At 40.6% G+C, this 9,132-nt stretch overlaps 1 protein-coding gene across 3 annotated transcripts in view; it reads left to right on the top strand.

Annotated features, from left to right (window-relative positions):
- Nucleotides 1-9,132, top strand: part of MET (MET proto-oncogene, receptor tyrosine kinase) — a 90,524-nt gene that overhangs the window by 622 nt on the left and 80,770 nt on the right. The gene's annotated exons all lie outside the window — the stretch shown is intronic.

Here is a 9,132-nt window from a genome sequence, read left to right as displayed (position 1 = left end):
AGGCGCGGCCCCTCCGCCCCTGCCCGCCCCGCGGGCGCGGAGGGCTGCCCGCGTCGGGGCTGTCGGCCAGCGCAGCTGGGAAGTTCAAACTCAGAAGCGGGGGCCCCGGGGTCTGCGTTTGCGGTGGTCAGTGAGACCGGGCAGCGCGAGGATGRGGCTGTGGTGTCAGCCTTTAAGATTCTCCAACTTCGCGACTCTGCAGCGTTTACAGTCTTTCTTGCAATCGTGTTGCCTTTTTTCATTTTTAAAAGCAGAATTTGCTTAAAATGATTTCCACCATGTAGTGATATTCCACCAGTGTTTCCATGTCAGCATTAAAATAGATGGTCTTTGGCTTTATAAATATTAAATATACTCCGTATTTGTAAATTGTAAGTTTCATACATATGTCCTAAAATAGGGATTAATAATTGAGTGACAGTAATGTTTAACAATCTGTGTGTTCGTAGCCWGCAGGAGGTTATTCAAGCTACAATGCATGTTTTTTTTCCAAAGAACCTTTGCTGTGTGTGGTAGTTCATTTGCTTTCATCCAAAAGGTACTTCTGCATTGTCCACCTGCAAAAATAGGACAGTGTGATTTTTTTGAGATCTGAGAGTTTGAGATTCATAATCAGGCACAATAAAGTGTCTCACATGTTTCTCTAAGAGCTGGTTAAATGTTTACAGACCATACACTGTGAGAGAAAAAAGCTGGCCTTTGGCAGGAGCTGCATATTGAAAACTAACTTGGAGAATGACTGTATCACTTGTTCTTTGTGTGCCCTAATCCTTCTCTGGCAATTTATGATTCTTTTCCAACTGTCTTCTAATACAAACTGAATCATTTGGGAAAAAAAAGGAATATTTTGTAAAACATTCATCTCTATTTCCAGAAAATAGAGTCACTTTCTTTTCCTTGCTGGTGGGGAGGGAATGAATTGTCCTTCTTTATTATTCTATAGGATGTTTTCTTTCTCCATAGGATGACCGCTGCATAGCAGTTCTTTGTCTGTAAACAAAATTGCACATGTTGCAGCTGGGCACTGTTTTGTGGAGATGTTAGCTCAGGGGAGATGGCCCTACAGCCTATAGATGGATGGGAGGCATTAATTCAGGGCAAGCCAGCCATAAACCCAAAACTCAGCAGAGGTTCGCTGAACAGCTCACAGCTGCAGAACTGAGTGGCAAATACTTTCCTCCCACAAATGCCTTCCCCATGCTGATTTTCCTGCATTTACAGTTTTTTAGTGTCTTAGCTGCTGACCTGTAACCCCCTCCTGTTGGTCCAATGCGATGGAAGGGGCCAACCCACCTTTTCTCATTCTTCTGTGATCTGCAAGCGCCTGCTCTGTATTTTTCAACTCAGAGGAGAAAGTCAGAGCCCACTAACTCCCTGACCTGACTTCCAGGACTAGGGAGAATAGCTTACACAGCTGGCTGCAGTGCAACAGCAGCAGTCCTGCCTTCATAGCTGCAAAGGGAACCTGCTGCCGACAGCATGCTGCACTGGGGTAGCCAGAGAGCCCAAGCTGCAGCAGTGGGAGCCCCAGACCTCTGGATAATCTGTTTTGTACTGTGGTTCCTTTGTGGTGCTGATGTGTCTGGACTGTCCTCACTTCAAACAGAAAGTGAAGAGAGGGACTGCATCCTCATATGTGTTTCTGCAATGTCTAGTGTAAGGGAAATCCTGCTAAGGCTCTCRCAGCACTACAGAAACACACATCATTACTGTCGAAAGAGAAAGTGATAGAGTAGCTGAATAGTATTCTCTGAAACTACCTGTACAGAAACATAAAACCCCAGAAAGGAGTTCAAGGACCTCAATTACAAGATCTATTTGGTACAACAGAGAAAGAATGAATTCAAATCAGCCTATGTGAGTTCTTGGCTTGCACCCACACCCTCTTGGTCAGTTCCTGTGAAAACCTGGCGACCATGTTTCTCACTCGCACCTCACCGTTGTTACCTCTCTGGCTGACCTTTGAGCCACTGACACAATTTCGTGTTTCATAGCCTCTAACCGTCAGCGGAGCCATTGACCAGTGCAACTTGTGTGCAGTGGCCACAGCCTGTGATTGCCTCCCACACAGAGTCTGTGACCAGTAATTAAATCCATGTAATTCACCACCGATGGATGGGCTTGCCACCTTGGCTCGTGCGTGGTCCTGCAGACTGAGCCATCAGCAAGGAGACAGGACCATGGCTCAATGGCAGACCCCACGAATGGCATCCCCTCTGCCTGATTTGCCCGTTCCTCCCTGCATGGCCAAGCCAGGACGGTTGCTGTGCTTACCTCATAAAAATGTTGTATTTTTCTTGGCAAAGGTTCTAACAAATCTATATCTCATACATAGCAACTGGTGCAAGCATGTTAGCAGAAGCCATTTTTAAATCAGTTTCCTCACCCAGGGGAAATGTAGTATAGTCAGGGCCTTCAGGAAACGAATAATTAGGTGACCTTTTTCCCCCCAGAATATCAGGTCTGTTTTATGTAGAGCTGTTTGAAGTCACACAAATTCTCATTACTCTCAAAATCTCTAACCTTGCCTTGTTTAAGATACCTTTTAGGAAATCAAATCAGTGTTTCAATCTAATTTCTAAAGGCATTCAAACACATGGTATGTGTGCTAACTTGTTTCCTCTAGCATTAACAAATCTAGCAAATTGCCAAGCTATTTGCCTTCAGGAAAACTATTATGTTGTAAATGAAGATAAAGTATTTTTTCCTCCAATTTTAAACATGAAAAAATAAAGAAAAGGTGAGGTTATCAGACCAAACTGTTCTGGGCTATAAGTCCTTTGAAGGAAACAGTGTTACCAAGTAGGCTGGCATTTTCAGGTGTCTGTATTTTGATATGATCTGAGACACTTTAGTTGCACTGTGATCTTTTTCAGTCACTTGATGTAGCTGCATGGTGACCGAGTCAGCTCCCTTGGCTCAAATTTCTTGAATTAGTTGCTATTACCCTCACCAAATACCAAAGATGAAAACACTGCTGGAGATGAAGTTGAYGGTTACACAGCCTAGTGTGGTGGTGGCGTGGATGGAGGGGTGAGGAAGGAAAAGAGGGGGGCTGCAACGCGCRTGCGACGTTGGCTGCACGCAGTGAAGCGGGGAGGCGGTGGACGGCCTTGGGAGCCCTCTCCTCTGCCTCCCCTCCAGCGCTCCAGTCTCCAGGGATGGCAATGCCGGCAAACGTTTCATTTTTCAAGAAGATGTCGATAACAGCACAGTTTTTGTGRCACTGAGGTGTGTAAGCTCAAAATACTTAAACGAAATGCTTTTTTTGTGGTTCCTACAGCCRTATGCTAGTCTCTTCTGCTTGTCCCAAGGAAATTAACACAAAATACGGCTTTTGTGTGGAGTGTAATGGGAGGGATCTTATTTGAATTCATGATAAATTCTGTTGCAAATGCACGTGAAAGGAAAATTGGCTAATGCTTTCAGAAGATTTTCATTTTGCTCAAGTGTTCACACCATGGCCATCACCATGGTATTTGATAGCTATCCATTTTATTGTGCATGTTGCAGCTTTAACCTCTGTTTTAAGGGTCACATTGACATATATTTTTCCCATAGTCACCRAAGAAAAACAGTTTCAGTGTAAGTYGCTTTTCTCTACCATAGCTCCTTCATTTTGACGTTTATCCAGCTAAACAGTATTAGAATCTTTTTGACATGGACTAGTATCATTTCTACTAAGGATCAGTGACCTAGCCTGATAAATTTTAAAAATAAGCAATGTAACTAAGTATGTGACATTTATTGAAATTCATTCTTTGCCATGGAGCTACTTTCTTTCGAAAATATTGAGAATAGTAAGGGATTGCAGATGCAATTTGATTAAATCTACAGTTGTTACCATTTGCCTTCTGAAAATTGATTCCCTCCCCCCTCCCGGCTTGACAAGCTTATTGATTAAAAAGTCTGCCCTGGCCTAAGACAGCAATTGTTTGTGTTTGTGTGTCTCCCATGCAAGTTGTAACAGGCTCTGAACTCTCCAAGCTCATGATACGCCTGCCTAAGCTATTGGCATGGCAAAGTTACTTAGCAATTGTTTTAAACTATATGATGACACATCTTTGAACCCCATTGTATGAAGGAAAAATACCTTCTGACTGGAGAGAGATTTCCTGTTTATGTGTGTGTTTGCTGGAATTAAGCCTTCCCCTGTGTGTTGGCTGAGTATTTTTTTTTTTTTTTTTTTTTTCCAAAATAGCATTGCTTTGGAGTGGATGATGAGGCGTAGGGGCTACTTCAATTACACTTCTACAGCCACACTCATTTAATTGAGGCTGCACAGTTACCAAGAGAGATTTGGGCAATAAGTAAATAACTTTTGATATTTTTTTTGCCGTTTAAGTTGTTTACTTCCCACGCAGAAGATTTTTGACTTTAGACAGATGTTCTTTCATCATAATGATACAAAATTTGCCAAATATGTGTTTTATTTCATAAAATAATTGCAGTCGTAGCTTTGGTTGTGACTAACAAGAATCCCTTAAATTCTTTAGATTCTCTTTATAGAGAGAAGCGTAGCCCAACTGGTGGCCTCTGGGCGAGAGCCAAAGGGCAGGGTGATTGCGCTCAGTACCTGAAAGGCTCTCAGCTGCACGGGCTCATACGGGCAGGTGCCCAGAAAGCAGAGCAGCAGTGACACTCYTGCAGAGCAGCTGTGACACCCCCAGCACTTGCTCCGGGGTCCCCAAAGTGGGCTGTGACCCTGCCGCTCACCCCGGCACCGCAGGAGCTGCAGCTGGATCCCCTTGAGAGGGTACAGCTGCTGCCACACGGTTGGACCACACTAAAGCCATGCAGTAAAGTTATAGCGATTTATTAAGTACAGTTTTAAGGTTTAGGGTTTTCTTCAAATGATGCTCATTTTATMCATGGATTAGGAGAAACCTGGCCGTATGAACTGATATGCCAAGGGTTTATGAGGACTGAGAGCCACCCAGCCCATCAGGGGCAGATCGCAGCCCAGGCTGCACTGCCAGAYGCCCTTGGCCACGTTTGCCCCAGCAGAAGTCCACTCCCTCTGTCTTCCAGCACAGAGGCAAGGACCTGCRGCACGGACACATGCTGATTTTAAGCAATTTACTTTTTATTCCTTATTAGTTGCRGTTAGAATTCCAGACTTACTCTGGAATTTTATGTTTTTCATTTATTTTAGGTAGTACTGTTTTCTTTTTGGTTTTTTTGTAGTTCGAGCTGGATGTTGAACCTTACAGTTCATTTGCATTGTTGTTTCCATATTAAAAATATTCTAGCTAACATGATTTCAGCCTTAGCGTAGAATTATTGCACATTGTGAATTATTAGTGGCATAGTTTTTTTAGTATTGTTTTTTCTTTGGCTCTATCATAAATAAGAGTGCTTTTTGGATTGCTGGGCCCAAACTAAATCATCACAATTTCAGGATCATTAAAGACATTTATTAAGAAACTGAGGTTTGCTTTTTTTTCCCATGAATGATCCTATGAAGATAAAGGTTACTGGGTTCTGCCTGGCCCCAGACTTTGAGAAAATTCCTAAATCTGTAGGTTGTCCAAAAGGCATGACTAGAGAAGAATATGTTTTGCTCTATGAAGCTGAAATAACTTCACAAGCTTCACTTGTTTGCAGAGATATGCTAGTGTAACTGAAGCTTGGTTGCTCTGTATCTTTAAGACTGGTTATATAGCTAAAATAGAATTAGGATTTCTATTATGGAAATTATATACACTTTTATCTGTTATTATGGGTCCTCATATCAGTTATGTGAGCTATTATGTACTTTTATGTGTGTCTTTACGACATGTGTCTTCTCATCCAAAAATATCAGTTTCTATCAGCCAGCTTTGAGAGACTGGAATAGAGAGCAGAGAGACAGTTTCATTAAAGACAAAGAAAGGTGTCAGTCATTGAATTCATGTCAAAAGTAGATTAATTCCTCTTTCATAATGTCATTGAAAATGTTAAATGAATTACCGGGCTTACATTCAGTTTTCCTGTCTACCTCTAGAAAGTGGGTACTGATTTTAAATATTATATTTTACTTTCCTGCAAAGCCTTTGTTAAACTCTTTAGGTTTTTAGGTTCTTTGTTCTTTGGACTCGAGGYCAATATCTTCTTGTGGAAAAGTATTTTTTATTAATGCACAGTATTTGATGTCATTCTTATAGATGCCCAAAGCTGTAGTTAAAAAAAAATACAATCAAACTATTAATAATGCTTTAGAAARTGGGTAGAATGCGTGCAATATTGGACTCCAGTCAAGCAGTGAGCCAGTGTGGAGCTCACTACATGATTAAGGACTTCTGCATCAGAGAATGTAATTCAAATTTCACCCTTGAAAAATGTGCTTACCTCTCATTCAAGTCACTGACAAAGGTTGTGCATGTCTGAGGATGCAATTTAGCCTGCAAACTTTATCTTAACTGCTGTTTAACCCTTCTGATGAAGGCAAACTTCGGCATGCACTTTGCTGTTACCTTCCCATGCACATTCTCAAGGACAGCATTGCATGATGGTGAGTTTTAGCCTTGTCTGTACTTGCAGTGCTTCAAACTAGTAAATTGGTGTGTTCATCTAATCAGGATGTAGATTTCTTTATTTAAATTCAAGGTGCCTAGATACAAGTTAATCCCATCACTTTCTGTGGAAATTATGCAAATACTGAGACCTACACTTGTATTAATGCTTTATATCTATATATAGTTTTGCCTTTCCTATATCSTTATATTTATTTCTTACCAAGTATTTTCTAGTCAGAATCTGAACTTCTCAAGTGTCTCTTTTTCCTAGTATCACAAGTACTGGATTTACACAGAAATTGTCAGAGAAGACGGCACAGTAACAACATTTCATTGAGTCCTTTTGCTTCCTCAGAGGCAGCTCCTTAGTGGGAGATGTCCACTCCTGTGACATTCCCCGGATCCTACCAGGGCTTCTCCTTGGCTCATCAACCAGATTGCCACAAAGGGGAAACCCTCCTGAGTCTACTCAAAATGGAAATCTTACTTAAGTTGTTTAATACTGCATACTGTTCTTGTTTTAGAATTGCAATAGGTTAAAATCCCATTACATTTTGTATTCCATTAAATCTCACAGAATTCAATTAGTCTTGGAATTTGTCCTGATCTTATACATACAAAGGTGATGGATTGCTGGACACATCCATCTGTGGGAAATGATGATACCTGCCACCTTCATGTAAAATTCGGGAAGACGCTGAACAATAATAGCTATCTTTTTTCTTGGATATCTATGGCACTTTGTGTCAGAGGAGGAGCTCTGAATGCAGAGCATGCTCACAGGAGCTGGGAAAGATGAGAGCCGGACAGGAGGTATGCGAGTCAGCACAGAGCGCGTGAAATCACATAATTCCTAAATGACCTTCTAATGGCAGGACTGAATCCCATGTTTTTCTGCAGGGCTAAAAAGCAAAAACACAGTACATTGTCATTATCAGTCTGAAGGACTGTTTCCCAGTTCTGAATGTTCTCTGAGTTTTCGTTCATTCTGAAAACATATTTACAAAAATAAGTATATGTTTGTTCTTCTGAAAATGTAAGCTGCCGTGATAAAATCAGCCTGTGGATAGCTAAGCAACATCTCTGCTGCTTCCTGAAAACTACTGTTTTTCAATTTGTTTTCAGAATGAGAGGTTTTTGCATAACATGCTTTGAAATAACTGTTTTATGCAAATAATGCCCTGACTTCTCAAGTAAATTAAACCTAGCTTGGCCAAACTCTGCCTGCAGATAAGCACACATGGCTTCGAAAGTTCCCCTGACTTCAGCCGGAGCGCTTCCTGCTTATCTGAGGAGAGTATTTAGCCTGAAATCCCTTCAGGGCACAAAAAAAGGTAATACAACCAGTGAATTGTTTTCACGGCACAAAAAGCCTTTCAGGAAACAGTGCTGAGCAGTAAGAGATAGCCAAAGAGTAAGAAAGTACCTGTTTCCCTTCTAGGGTATTGGCGTATCTTTTGCATTTCTTTAAAGGCAAACCCGAACATAGGTTATTTACTGAAACCTGCATTGCATGCTATTAACGGGGTAAAAACCTATCAGTCAAATACATGACTAGGCATCATTTATAGGGATTTCAAAGACATATGAGAAGATAATGCCCATGTCCATTAGCTAGTTACTTGGAAACACAATGCGAGTTTTTTCGGTCTTTCTTTAAAGAGTAATGGTTTTCTTCATTAACAATATATAAGATTTTTAAAGATTTACTCTTCTGCACCTATCATCCCTGTTAAGTTATGCCTTGTACATCTCAGTATTTATCTTGTATCATCTATTGCTCATTTTAAATGAGGTAATATTGAGATTCTGTCATGTCAACAGTTCTTCTGCCTTTCAGGCTGTTTTAAGCAATCTTGTTTTCTAGTTCTTACTCAGCTATACTATCACAGGAATCGATAAGAATATTGTTTGTATAGAGACTGTGAACTCAAGTCATTACTACTTGGAAAAGGTGGCAACTTTGCAGTAAAGGAATACAACTCATCCAGACAAACGTTAGTTCCAGAAACAAGCTTTTGTGTTAAAATACAGGTGCATAAAAATTTAGATCTATCCCATCATCACAGCAACAGCTGTATCCTGTTCAAGTTTAAGTTGCTCAAATGAGTAATTACTAATCRCAAGAGTAGTCCAGTTTTTTATCTGAACATGGCATACAGGGTRCTGTAATATGAATGTCTTAAGCAGGAACGAGGATGAAAAGAAAATATTTTTCTTATTTGAGAGTGATCTTTGTTCAGTGCCTGAATTCAATGGTGTCAACTATTTAAGCAAACCTTATGCTCAAGAGTAAATTGTTTTAATATGAACTCCTAGATTAAAAACATGCATTAAAGAACATTTCCAATTTTACCACTGCCATTTTATTTTCCTTTTGGATAAGTAAACCAAGTTTTAAATTATGACAAAGATCCAGAGAGGCTGCTTTGGCATCTGAAATCAGGTTTCAAGTGAGTTCAGGGCATAAATCCAAGAATGAGATCCAGAAAACTAATGTTCTGTGGCCACAAAACTCTCAGGTGCTTACATTAACTGGTGCCTGTGCTTAAGCTCCACAGAAGAAAGAAAAAAAAAAAAAAGAAAAAAAAAAGAGCAATAGTGTGAGTTCACAGTCAGTATGTTACCTTCAGAA

This window comes from Rhea americana, unplaced genomic scaffold, assembly GCF_003343005.1.
Source record: "Rhea americana isolate MKP2758 unplaced genomic scaffold, rheAme1 scaffold_252, whole genome shotgun sequence".
Taxonomy (NCBI): Eukaryota; Metazoa; Chordata; class Aves; order Rheiformes; family Rheidae; genus Rhea; species Rhea americana.
This window is presented reverse-complemented; position numbering and strand designations above follow the sequence as displayed.